This window comes from Triticum urartu, chromosome 4 (genome assembly GCF_003073215.2).
Source record: "Triticum urartu cultivar G1812 chromosome 4, Tu2.1, whole genome shotgun sequence".
Classification (NCBI taxonomy): Eukaryota; Viridiplantae; Streptophyta; class Magnoliopsida; order Poales; family Poaceae; genus Triticum; species Triticum urartu.
In genome coordinates, this window is record NC_053025.1 from 280,018,269 (window position 1) to 280,032,413 (window position 14,145).

At 42.0% G+C, this 14,145-nt stretch overlaps 1 long non-coding RNA gene across 11 annotated transcripts; it reads left to right on the top strand.

Moving 5' to 3' along the window:
- Positions 1-4,386: 4,386 nt before the first annotated feature.
- On the top strand, positions 4,387-11,897 carry LOC125551476. Of its 11 annotated transcripts, none has more exons than XR_007302723.1 (10): positions 4,390-4,874; positions 5,157-5,194; positions 5,305-5,328; positions 5,500-5,577; positions 5,746-5,992; positions 6,998-7,927; positions 8,242-10,747; positions 10,972-10,985; positions 11,226-11,272; positions 11,395-11,897. It is a non-coding gene; the product is annotated as an uncharacterized LOC125551476 (long non-coding RNA). The 11 variants fall into 11 exon arrangements; XR_007302724.1 differs by having other exon boundaries at positions 8,242-8,331; positions 9,335-9,374; positions 9,663-11,272; XR_007302726.1 differs by having other exon boundaries at positions 4,387-4,874; positions 6,998-7,082; positions 7,794-7,927; positions 8,242-11,272.
- Positions 11,898-14,145: the final 2,248 nt, after the last annotated feature.

The following is a 14,145-nucleotide window of genomic DNA, read 5'->3' on the forward strand; positions in this document are numbered from 1 at the left end:
TATGGAAAGGAGGATGACAGCCAGTTCTTCATTTCTGAATCAAGGGGAAAGGCTTCAATTCCTCAATTCTGCTCTATCTTCCTTGCCCATCTTTTATCTTGGTAGTTTGCTTGCACCTGCAGGAATTTTAAAGCAATTGGAGAGAATTCAGAGGCAGTGTCTATGGAGAAAGCGCAGGGATGAGCCTTCACCACCTTTGGCATCTTGGGACCTCATTTGTAGGCCTAAAAATAAAGGAGGGCTGAGAGTTTTGAATTTGGGTGTACAGAATATGGCTCTGTTGCTAAAACATTTGCACAATTTTTTAAATAGAGTTGACCTACCATGGGTTTTTCTTATTTGGGACACCTACTATCACTCTTCTGTTCCTCAGGGAACTGCCATTCGTGGTTCCTTTTGGTGGAAGGATATCTGCAAGTTGTTGGATCATTACAGAAACACTACTTGGATTCAAGTTAACTCTGGGAACTCTGCTCTGTTTTGGTCTGATAAGTGGAAGATTGGGGATTTAGTTACACCTTTGCAATCAAGGTTCTCTGGGCTCTTTTCTTATGTCAAAGATCCATGGGTCACAGTTTATGAGGTCTTCCACTTGCAGGATATGATTAACATGTTCCATCTACCTCTATCTGCTCAGGCATATCAGGAGTTCTTGACTGTACAAGATCTTATGTCTTCCTGTAGCAGACAAGTGGAGCAAAAGGACACTTGGTTCTGGCAGGGGACATGTAATGCTTTCAAGCCCAAGCTATTCTACTCCTTCATGCATTCTAACATGTCCTTCAATCCACTTCTTCTTTGGATTTGGAAATCCTCCTGCACAATGAAAATTAAAGTGTTTGCCTGGATGTTAATCATGGACATGCTTAATACTAAGGACATGGTCGAAAGAAGACATTGGCATCTTGATGATGGGGTTAACTGCCTTGTTTGTCCCTTGAGAACTAGGGAAACCAGAAATCACCTGTTGTTTGAATGTAATTTCAGTGTTAGAATATGGAGCTATCTGCAAATTACATGGTCACCTGGGGATGACATGTCTGCCATTGTTATGCAAGCCAAGCAGAATTTTGCTCAGCCTTTTTTTACTGAAGTTGTTTTTGTTGCTTGCTGGAACATCTGGATAATAAGGAATGCAAAAGTGTTCAGGCATGAGAGACAAAGTTTTAATAAATGGAGATGTGCATTCATCCATGATATTACACTCATGCAGCACAGAGTGAAGGCTAGATACAAGGAGGACCTGCTAAAATGGATTTCTTTCTCACCCCCTTGAGGTTCTTTTGATATCTCAGTAGATTAGTTCTCTTTTTTTTCCTTTTAGTTCTGATTACCCCTTGTAATCATTGTACATTGTACCTTCTGCTTTAAATAAAAGTTAAATGCTGTGGGGGGTTCCCCTACAGTTCCCAGTCAAAAAAAATAAATTCTTAGCCACTTTTGGAGATGTTTATGGACTAAGTTGGGGACTAAACTTCTTTTTAATACTACATGTCACCCCCAAACTGATGGACAAACTGAAGTAGTCGATAGGACATTGTCTATCCTTAGGGCTGTTTTGAAGAATAACAAGAAAATGTGGGAAGAATGCTTCCCCATGTAGAATTTGCTTATAATCGTTTGCTGCATTCTACTACTAAGATGTGCCCTTTAGAAATTGTGTATGCTTTCCTACCGCGTGCACCTATTGATTTGTTGCCTCTTCCATCTTGGGAGACGGTTAATTTTGATGCTAAACAATGTGCTAAATTAATGTTGAAAATGCATGAGTTAACTAAGGAAAACATTGAGCGGATGAATGCTAAATATAAACTTGTTGGAGATAAAGGAAGAAAACATGTTGTGTTTGCACCTGGCGATCTTGTTTGGTTACATTTGCGTAAGGATAGATTTCCTAATTTGCGCAAATCAAAGCTAATGCCTCGTGCTTATGGTCCTTTTAAGGTGTTAGAGAAAATAAAAGATAATGCATATAAACTTGAGATGCCTGCAGATTTTGGGGTTAGTCCCACTTCTAACATTGCCGATTTGAAGCCTTATTTGGGTGAGGAAGATGAGCTTCTGTCGAGGACGACTTCATTTCAAGAAGGGGAGGTTGATGAGGACACCAATACCATTGTTACACCCACAACCCCTGCTGCTATACATACTGGACCAATTACTAGAGCTCGTGCACGCCAGTTGAATTACCAGGTACTTTCGTTTCTTGGTAATGATTCTAATGTTCATGAGAATATGATGCTGCCTAAATTGGATATTTTGCTTACAAATGAAGGGCCTAGTTTGGACAAGAAAGATGAACCTTGGTGCAAGTTCAAGCATGGAGATGATGGCATGCGCAAGGGGAACAAGAATGGAGTTACAAGTGATGATTCCAGGACTTTGAATCCACCATAATGAGTGCATGAAGCCTTGGACAAAATATACAAGATGCCACGTCATAAATTTCGTCCAGAGGCTATGCTAGGTGTTGCGTCACCTTATTATTGGGCCAGGCCCATGTAATTTCGAAATACTTGATTATATGTTGTTTTTAGAGTCCGTATGTGTGGCCAAACAAGAGTTAGGGTTGGTTTCAGACCCCTTCTCCAAGGGCCACGAAATTCCCCCCTCTTCCTCCATATATATAGCCCTTAGGGCATCTTTTAGACTTTGGGTTTTGTTTAGATTAAAAGTTTGCCATAGCTGCAACTTCGCGTACTTCGTTTGTGTTCAACAAACATACCAAGGCGTCACAGAACCCCACCTTGATCAATAAAGCATTCGTCTTATATTCGGAATATCCAGATTGTAATCTCAGTTTCTTGCTTGTTGTTTGTTTGCTTGCAGGAAATAGACCCTCGTGATCAGGTTGATCGTGCTCTGGTGTGGTCAATAACCCCTCAGAAGTTGGTTTAGCGAATTGTTAATGCGCGATGTCTTCGCATGTTCTTAGTCGGATCGTCAAAGTCGATTTCATTAGAAAACGATAGCTATCTCATCGAAACATCGGGACACCTTCGCCTCTATCACTCCCGTCAGCGGCGACGCCGATAGTAGATCCCGCACCCGGTAGCGCGGGGAGAAGCGGTGAGCCTCCCCCCATCGGATCCGAGGAGCCCGTAGACTCTTCGGTGGACCGCATCAGCGATATCCCGGACGCATCCTTGGGGAGATCATCTCCCTTGTCCCTACTAAGGATGGATGCCGCACACAAGTCCTCGCATCTCGATGACGCACTCTCTAGTGTAGCACGCCTCTTAATCTCGATTGTCGTCAGATATTTGTCCTTCATGAATTTGATCTCCTCAGAGCCATCGTCTCCTCCCACCAGGGCCCCGTTCAATGCCTCTGCATCCCGACACGCTACCTGCTATCCATACTCCACACGGTGCACGCCTGGCTGACATCCACTAAATTAAAAAAACTCCAGCAGCTCGAGTTCTACCAATACTACGAAAAATATATGCCGTGATCCCAACTCCATGTATTTGTGCCCACACCACCGTTGTCCATCTCATGGTTTTACTCCTCTCTCCACACCCTCACCCTCTCTCGGTGCCATCTACCAGACAATCTGCTACTAGTGATTCGACTCCCACTGCTAAAAAGACTTTCGCTTGTGGTGGTTGATCTGTCAGAGGCCTCACTACACAACATCATCCAAGCCGGTTGCTCTGCCGTGGAGTGCTTGCTGCTTGTTTTCAGATTAGAAATTCGTATCCATTGTCTCCAAATAAAGTGGCCTCACCTTAAAAGCATTGGAATTTATTTTGAAGGACAACAACTCATCATCGAGGATGCCCCTTCACTTCAAAGGTTGCTCCTTAATTATTGTTATAAACCTTCACAAATAACTATCGTCTCTGCGCCTAAACTTGAGGCCTTGGGTGTAATTCGTGATCCGTTTGTACATCACGACATGGTGTTTGGCTCCACACTTATTCAGGTATTGTATATTATCATCTACACTTTTGTAATCACAAGCTGTGTTTTTCATTTGTGCGCATACATTTTATATCATCTTGGAGTACACTTTGGATACTAATATTACGTTATATGCTCAATGAAGAGTTCATCGATTGATAGCCTATCAATGGTGTTGGATTCTGTGAAGATCTTATATATCGGAATGTTTAGTATTAATCCGAACAAAATTATTGGCTTCTCACGATGCTTTCCATGTCTCGAGAATTTAAAACAAAACAGAAGCTAGCCAACTTGCTCCCACGGTGATCCCTCGATGTCATGCATTCGCGACCGTCGGATCGTCCTCGTTCTGAGCCTGGGCCGTCAGATCTTTACCTTTGGTAAATCTAATATTCACCTGTTGATAAGTTTCTTTAGAGTATGACTGATGGGCTCGTTTCTGACATCTATCGACTGGGTGAAACGTCGCGCAGGTGCGAAAGGATTTTGGCCAATCCTCTCCTCGCGCGCGGCGTGCTTCGAGTGGGTTGTGGAACCCTAGACCCCTTTCCCCAATACCACGGCCGCCTCCATCCTCCCGTGCTCCACCCCGAGCGTGCCCGGGCTCCGCCTCCTCCTCCTCCTCCACCATACCTTCTCTTCTCACTCTTCCTCCTGTCGCAGCCGCCTCCTCTTCTCCCTATCTTCCTCCTCCTCGCCCCACGCGACCCCTCTTGTGCCGCTCGTTCCACTTCGTTGCCGCCATAGATCGAGGAGGACGGCGCGATGACGACCATGATGCATCGGACATCCCAGATCGACGACGCCATGGAAGCCATGAGAGCTGGCCGAGGAAGAGGGGGCAGGGCCGCAGGCCATGAAGGGCATGGCGGCTGCGGGCGGAAGCAGCATGGGTTGAAGGAGCGGCGGATGTGGGCGGGGTCAGAGGTGGGGAAGACTCGTCGGCTGGGCAACAGCAAGCGCCGGTGAGTGCAAGCATGCGTTTCCAGAAGCGTCCTCTCCCGCAAGGACGACGTCGTCGCCCTTGTAGGACCTCCTCCCATCCCTTTTGCTCCCCCTCCCCTGCCTCCTCACCTTGCCGTTGAGTCCGACGCAATGTAAGACAGCCCGCAGGCAAGCTCAAGCTGGAGGCGATGAAATCCCTCTCTTGTGCCAGAATCTAACTTCTTATTTGTGCAGTGTGCTTTTGCTTCTATGTACTGTACCATGGTTGTGCTCTGACCAGATCGTTCCCATTTGTTTTGCAGGTTCTACGATCTGTTGCATCTCTTTTCTTCTCGTTAAGGTTAGCTGCTCTATTTCCTAGGTACACGTGTATTATCGTTTATGTGGGTGCTATCATGGTACTTCGTCTGCTGATCATTTTAATGTTCTGGATCTGGGGTGTGGCTGCAGGAGAGGGGAGGCGGCCAATGAAGGGTAAGATGTGTATTTTTTTTTTCATATTTTTACAGATGATCTTGCTGTTTTGCAACATGTATTGCATTTCCAGGGATTATCCTTTTGCTTATTTAGTATTTCCTATGTTCTCTGAAGATTAATTTTGGCCCATACAGTTTTCGGTGACTGGAAGTCTGAAACTGATGACAGGGCATATTGTTTTGGTTATCGGTGGTTGGAGATATTGTGGCTTGATGTCCCTGGAGCAGTCAGACCCTTCCAAGATAGGTGAGCCTGATTTCTTCTGCAATTCTTCCACCACAGTACATGAAAAGGAATATGTTCTACCTATCGGCACCATTTCTTGTGGAGGATTGGTGCTTCCCCTTTATTTTGTCACACTTTTGTGTCCTTGAGTTCAGAATAGATTCACCTTTGTTCTGATTCTGCGCACAGGTCGAGCGACGGCGAGCACATCCGACGGCAACACACCCGTTCTTTCTCTCCCCATGCCGCCTCCTCCCTTCGGCCCTGATTCATCGGCGCGTGCAGACACCTTTCCTTCTTTGACTTCTCCCCTCTTTTTCGTAAAAGCAAAAAAGAAGCAGGAGCAAAAGGAAAGTGAGCACCATAGAAAGGATGATTATAAGCAAGCGACAAGAACAAGCCAATAGGCATGGCATTTTATGAAAAATGAGCAGAGGTAATGTAATATTGTATTAGTCGAGACTTGAGGGTACTGTCTAAACAAAATGTATACAGTTGGCAAATAATTTAATGTACATACATAGTACATTATGTGATGTATAATGTTCAATTGGCCTCCCAATCATAGTATGGATATTTTCAATATGGGTGGCATTCAGGCTTAGTTAGTTTCCTCTCATTCTTGGCATCAGATGACATCCATAGGTGGGATCCGTTTTCATATTAGTATATAGCCCTACTATTTAAATGGTTCCGATTGAATTTTTATGCTCTGAAATAAATAATTTCTCCAGCACCGGATTTATGTCGTCATGGATATATATTATTGGTCTTTTGGCCAATATATAGGTAAATGCATCGTTACCAACTGCTGGAAAAAAGTTTGTATTCAGCATGGCCAATCTAAATAGATGAGCGATGGAGATGGATATTTCTATGCTTTTTTAGAAGATGCTCTGAAGTTAATTGTTTGTGATGCTTATTTGTAATGCGTTTTTTGAAATAAAATTGGTTCTTCGCTGTGATTTTTTTAGACCTAGGTTCGTACATTATTGATGCGTGCATTGCTTATGAAGAACACAGCCGCAGCTGATGTATTCATGTGTCGTCCCTTCATATGGTACTATATTTAAATGTTCCTGGCCACTGCAGCTGCTACTTATCAACTTATAAACATTTGGTTTGCTCATGTGTCTTAGAACAACTTTTTTAGCACCTGTATGTGAAATAACAAGCATAGCATTCTCATTTATAGGACATTTATTATTTTCACTTTCATGTTAGAATGACTTTTGTTGTGCTATTTAAAACAACTGTGTTGATCTCAATAACACAGGGATACATAGAGCTAGCCAGTGCAAGCTTCTGGTTTGGTTGTTGTAAACATAATAAGGTCCCTACCATATGTGAAAAGAAGGAAATGTTGGTGTTAGCTGATGCACCACTTTCCTTTCATGATGTTATAGTTTGAATGGTTGCTCATGGGTTTTGTCTCGTGCAGAGACCAGGCGTGGGACTAGTGCTTGGTAGCAGCAGCGATTCCTTCAGGCATTTCGATTCCAGTAACCACAAGTTCTAGGGAAGATGTATGTTTCCTACTAAAGGGTTTGAGTTTGAGAGGCACAGAAGAAGTTACAAGTGTTGCAGCTTATTTGGCTTTATAGTGACATGTATCGGCAAACGATTGTTATATTCAGTATGCTAGGGTGTGTCCTATTTATCATGCAGATTCTGTATTAGGTGCTCGATAGAGGTAACAAAAGCTAACAGAGATCAGAATATATTTTTACTTATATTTTTGTCTTTCTTTTAGTTCTGTGTAGTCTTTATTTACCATGTAATGATTAGTTTGAATGCTTATAGTGGTGATACTTTCCCTATAAATTTGTTGGGTAGATTATAATTCCGTTACTTGATTTAGGATAGTATATGGTTCTATGATACAGGATTTAGAGGAACATATATGGGATTTAGTTTTTCAGGTCACACCTGTCCCATATTCTTTTACTTTCCCTATTGATTTTAGCTTGCAATTGAGTAAGATGCAGGTTGGGAATTCTCCCTTGTGTGTCAGAATCTGAAGTATTTGACCATTTGGGTTCACTTCTATCATGTTTTGTATCCTTCCTCTATTTTAAGATTTACTAGGCACATGCAGGTTAGTTGTTGTTTCAAACATGTCAATGAAAGGTAATAATGTTAAAATTGGTTCCCCAAGGGCCAAGGTGGTGATGATTACTTTGTGCTTCTTTTCCTACTTGTTCTAAAAATGATCCTTCTGGGTGATGTTGATTTAGGTTTTTGTGGTCGTGTCATACACCAATTACCGTTGAGATGGGTAATGGTATGGGAATGGGCTCCAAGGATGTGAAAATGGTCTGGAAGACAGAGTTAGCAGCGACATGTGTCCTCAAGTAATTTCTTGCCAAAGGTATGCTATAGATACAACCAGCTTCAGAGACATGCCTAGGTAGCTCTCCTATACGGGTTCTTGTTGATCTTTGTTGGTTAAAATATGCGTTGCTGTGACCTTGAGAACATTTTTTTATCTTATTACTGCAGTTTTGTTTTTTCACTGAAACATATAGTGGTTAGTGTTGTTAATCCATACATAGCCATATTTGTAGGTTGATGTTATCATATCTTTCATTCAATATCTTGTGCAAAGTTACATGCGTATTTTTCTTTCTTTAGGCCGTCCACCCGTTTGATTTCTGGACCCATATTTTAATGGTTCTCTTGCAGGTGATGTGAAGGTTAGCTACTGTGATCAAGGAAATAACATGTATCTGTGTGGTTTGTTCCTGCTGTTGATCGGTCGTTGCTGCATTTGAGGTATGTTGTGCCCGGTGCTACTTAATGCTATATAAAACCTATAGCTGTACATAAAACGCCTTGATATGCAAATAACCCAGTTAAAATAAATGGGTTGCGCCATCTAGCATTACATGACGACATGCCAAACACTTTGCCACCTAGGATAGTCTATATTTGTATTTCATTCAGTTATCTCATATTTCCAGTAAAAAAAACTCTTCGCTTTGGGGTTTTGGAATAATCTTCAGGAAGTTGGTGACAAGTTAGTAGAACTTATAGAAATGCCGCTTTCATTAGACAATGACATGCCAAAGACGCCACTGCCTAAGGTAGTCTTTGGACTTAAGCTATGTACAATAACAAGATTTGTCGCTTCAGTTTTTAGAATAATCATTGATAAGTTGGTTAAGAATTAGAGCTAAAGTTACGCTCATGAGTAGTATTTGTTGTACAAACATCCAGTTAATTCTTGAGATACAATAGAAACACTATATTAGTACTACTTTAGTCAAATACATTGTCCACTGGTTGTTGTAGTGAAATGTCGCTCTAGCTATTAATTTACAGAATTGTAGAAAATAGCCCCTACGGAATTACAAAGAGCGAGAATAAGGAAGCTGGCAAACTTAGTGCTCCATGGTATTTCAGTAGAAAGGAAATAGAAGAGAATTCTCCGTCTAAGAGGGATGACATTGATTTAAAGAAAGAGACTTACCTTCGGAAATCGTATTTGCACTTATCTACAAGATTTGGGGATGCGGCTCAAAGTGTAAGATATTTTATGTCCTTCTATGCATTTATCGATACTGTAGCCTGTTGGCTGACTGTCCCTTACTTATCCAAAAACATTGAGTTCTGCTACTTACCCAACCAGATGTTAAATATTTCAAAATGCGTCTTTATATTGACATTGTATCGTAATTGCTTCTCCTGATGTGTTTTTGTTTTACACCAGCATATATTTGGTCCAGAGATATTCAATTGTTTGTCTGATAAGATAATATTTTACTTCTTTATGCAGCACTCTTATGGCAAGCACATTTTTTCTGGATGAACTGCTGGTTGGTTTTTTTCTCCATAAATACGATAAATTATCATATCATATGAAATGTTAAGATATACTGAAAATATGCCCTGTATGATGGTGGTCTGGCATTTTAGAATTGTTTTGGGCAATTCATGTTTGTATGCATTTTTTCTTTTGGCCCTTGAAGGCATCTTTAATAGTTTGCAATTGCGATAGAAATTGCTGTGCTCGTATCTTTAGTTTTTATTACAATTGGTCGAGCTACAACGAGTGCGTCTGATTCCAACTCATCAAGGTGAGCTCCCTCTTTTATTCTTCTCAGGTAATGAGGCGTCAGTGTAGGCCCAATCTTTTTGTTTGTTGCTTTGAAGAGTGTTGTCATGTTGTGGAAAGGCAACATGTGCTTGATATGTGGAGTTGGTGTTGAGCCTGGCGGTAGTAGACAGGGAAGGCACCCATCTCACTTGATCTTGAGAGTTGATTCATATCTTTTTTCTTGACCTGATTGAGTTCCTGTATATGCAAGGATAAAGAAGAATGGGCATTGTCGTGGTTGTTGCTTAAGGTGTTGGTCAGGAGCTGATTGCCGGGACTGATGACAAGAACGGAGAGCAGGATGAGTATGTCAACATGATGTTCCTTGATGTTGGCCTTCTTTTATAAAGTTCACATGCAACTCTCCTCCATGGTTAGAAATAACTAATTTAAACGTTTTGTTTCTTTGGTGGTTACTCATTTCTCTTACCGTTGTTGTATCAAAACAATTGTATTTTCGTTGATGGCCACTTGGGCTCATTTTCGAGGAGAATGAGATGTGGAATAAACTACTCTAAAACGGTTGGTTCCCTTAAGACAATTTATTAGCTAACTAATTTTGGCTGCTGGTGCACATGATACAATTGTGCTCTGTTGTTGCCATCTTGCATTTTATGTGAGCTTAAACAGACAATCAATTAAACTTTTACTAAGTTCTTACCGTATGTATTTGCTCAAACACAGTTACTAAAAAAATTCAAATATTTTTAGCAAGTACATGGTTTTAAATGGGACTCGGTGCCATTTAGCGCGATGGGCAGTGTTATAGAAATATAATTTTTTGGTGCAACAGTTATACACTCTTTTTTCAAGCTTGGATTTCACAATGTGATAGACATTTTCAAAAGAGTATGGTTTAATATATGGGTTTTCTACAACGAGTATTGAATATGTCCTTGCAAAAGAAACTATTTTCATCCACAACATGTTTTTAGCGGCGCAACGGATAAGAAATCGCACTGGTCTGTGGCTGAGGAAATGCCTCTGTCACCCAACTGAGGAACCGAGAAAGAAATGAAGGGGATAGACATTCTCTGCTGGATCCGTCCACTGCTGCTTCATATTCAACTCGGTCCACAGGCATCGCTCTATGTGGGTTGGGCTAAATAACATATGATCTATCCTAATACCTCCTCATCCCTATATCTATGTATGTTCACAACAAAGACATGCTTTTTCCTTAGGTTTCTTATCTTTTTCCTTTTTTTTTCAGGTATGGACTATCATAATACCTTTCGATTCCTATATCTCCGTATATACACAACAGACATGTTTTTTTCTTAGGTTTTTTTTATCTTTTTCCTTTTTTTTTGCAGGAAAAAGATGCACGGTCAGGTTTCTCATCATGATAACCATGTTTTCAAACTTGCTAAAAAAATACAACCATGCCAACTTTACTCTCTCATCATAGTGGTCATATTTTCAAACTGAACATATTCATATTATGCAAAGTTTCCCTTTTCCTAGACTACTATTTAACAACGTAATAAACATGTTTAAAAAATAGCATGATTTAGTTGAAGGTTTTTGCAGCATGAAACTATTTTCATCGACAACATGTCTTCAGCAGGTCTCTGCGCCATTTGGCGGAACGGGTCAACTAGTTTTTATATAGAGGTGATTCTTTCATGCACATTGAAAGCTCATATATATTGTACTAGAATTACCGTTCGGCTGTCGCTCTATCGACATACTCTTTTTTTAAACATTAACTATTTTCAATCTTCATGTCTACGTAGGCAGCAACACATGGAGAAAATCATAACCAATTGGTGGTGTAATAAGCACCGGGATTTTCTCAGTTCTCATGACATTCATTTGAGGACAATAACGATGGAAGGTTATGCATCCAATCAGGCAAACAGAGACTTCGTCACATTCTTCCTATTGAATGCGAGGTTACTATTGTCCATGGGGCTTAAGTTTTTCAACAAGAAATTTCTCACAGATGGATATGTTGGACAGCAAAAAAAGAAGATTCGGGTCGACAAATGGGCTTATGAACGTGCTCGGCTTCTATTTACAACAACTTGTCGTCATATGCGAGTAAACTTTTTGGCATAGGATGTTGATTTTATGGATCACACCGACCCATTTATTTGTGACTGCCAAAAATAGTGGTTGGGTTAGATGTTATTGCCATGTGTGTTCAGTCTGGATTTTGTCTAAACCTGATGAACAATTAATCCTTGGGCTTTTGTACTGTTTATAAGCTTGAGTTAGATATTGTTGCCCTTTTCAACTCGGCTGCGACTGTCATATTTTATTTGAAACAAGGCAAATGGCTTGTCATTTCCTTATAAAGATAGAAATATTGTAACAAATCCTAATCAAGGGAAATAACATCACTCTCGCCGGCTGCTTGAGCTCGCTGTGCATTACATAACCCAAGTGATTAGCCCCCACCCGCACACACAAACTTATTTTGAACTAGCACACCAAATGGGATGTACATTTTCATATGAAAGGCTGCATGGCCTTGACAGATTTGGATTCTGACATTTGGGACCCACGAGGAAAACGCCTATCCAAGGTGGTGTCCACTTACTAGTCAACAAACGATTCTGCCTACCAGCCGTTGGATTGACATCCAACATCTGTCGTGTATCTTCTATCTCTTGTCTTCTTCCTCCAGCCACCCAAACCAAACCACCCCGTTGGCTATGCCTGCTCCCGCCTCCCGTGGCTGGCTACGCCTCCGCCGCCCTACCGTACCCTCAAACGTTGGCCAGTCCATCACTCTCTTCCCCCACACGTCATGTTATTCTCCGGTGACATCAGCCCCAACATGCACCCGCACCTGAACCAGTCAACTCTCAAAATCCCCTTCACCTGCGACTAGACTGTCACATCTTCCATGGCTCCTGTTCGTTCCGATCCGAGGCCTCGCCGTCGTCCTCTACCTTGGTTCGCTCGCCGTGCGCGGTGCGCCGCCGTCTGCCGTTGTCAACGTGGTCAACAACCGAGAGGAATAAGGAGATGAATATTCGTGGAGAGGATGACAGTATGGACCCACTAGGGTCATGGCAGTACGCAAGCAACTGCCTCGTTATTACAAGCCCAAAAAATGTTTCCTCCTAATGGTTGGACATCTGGGTCCCACACCATTGTCAACGTAGTCAATAAACGAGAGAATTACACAATGAGCGGCTGACACTAGGGACCCAGCAGGTCGTACAGTTGTTATTTACTTTTTTTCAGGAACAAGTAGTTGTTATTTACTAGTTTTAGAGACGGATCAGGGTTACAATGGGGCTGTGTGGGGGCTGTGGCCCGTCTAGCCTAGGTTTTATTTTATGTTTACCACATGATGAGTCAGTTGTGTTTTTTGCTTGCTGAAAATGGCTAGCCCAGTTCTACTTTTTTAAAAGAAATACCCAACGGAGGCCTACTTGCTTTCTTAGACGTGCTGGGGTGCAAATCTTTCAAGACGAGAGCAATGTATTCGCTTGCCCAAAAAATGAAGTAGTAAGAAATGGAATGTAAATTTTAAAAACACAGCAAACCGGTAATTAGTTTCGAATATCGTTTTTTAAGAATTTGACATTCTGAATTAATTTTTTTGCGGGGAAAATTATGCTGGATTTTAAGTTGATATAAATTTATTATTTTTAAATTAGTTTGAACGTGATTCAAAATTTCGGGATTAAAAATAGTTCGGACCGTACCAAAATATGAAAATTTGATTGAATTTTTAACCGTGGCCAGAATATGGGCTGTAATGGTAACAAAAAGAATATGGGTTTCAAAAAAATACTTAAGAATTAGCCAATGGGCTATACATTTATTAGCAATAATGGAAGATGGGTTGTATTCTGTTTTCCACATATTTGAAGCTGACTTGTGGGCCTACTAGGTTGACGCGTACACTTTCCTAAAAAAAGGTTGACGCGCAGGCAAGGCCGTGTCAACTTAGTCAACACACGAGAGCAGTTACTGTTGGATGTCCATCCAATAGCCATCATGCTTCTTCATCTCTGCTCTTCCTGCTCCAGCCGCTCAAACTAGTGCCGGCAGGACTGCGTGCTCCCTCCTCCCGTGGCCGGCTGTGGTGCCGCGCGGGCCTCCCCGCCCCACCCTACTCCCATCGCTGGCCTGGCCATCCCTCTACTCACCCACACATGCTGTTATTGTCCGGCGACGGCAAATGAACCAGTAAACCCTCGTACTCCCCTCCACGTGGGAAACCACTGCCAAGTCTTCCCTGGCTCCATGTTGTTCTCTTCCTAGGCCTCGCCATCATCGACCGCCCTGGTGCTCTCGGCGTGGCATGGTCAATGTGGTTAAAGAACGAGTTCCATCGGAAGAGGACTGTACGTGGAGATGCTGACAGCGGGGTCCACGGCCGCATGCAAGGAAGTGCCTCCTTATTACACGCAAAATAATGATTCCTCCACCTGACAGCAGGGACCCACCGGACGAGCCTCTGTATTTCGCGAAAAACGTTCCTCTCATTGAAAGCTCGGACCCACCAACTATATCTTCACACG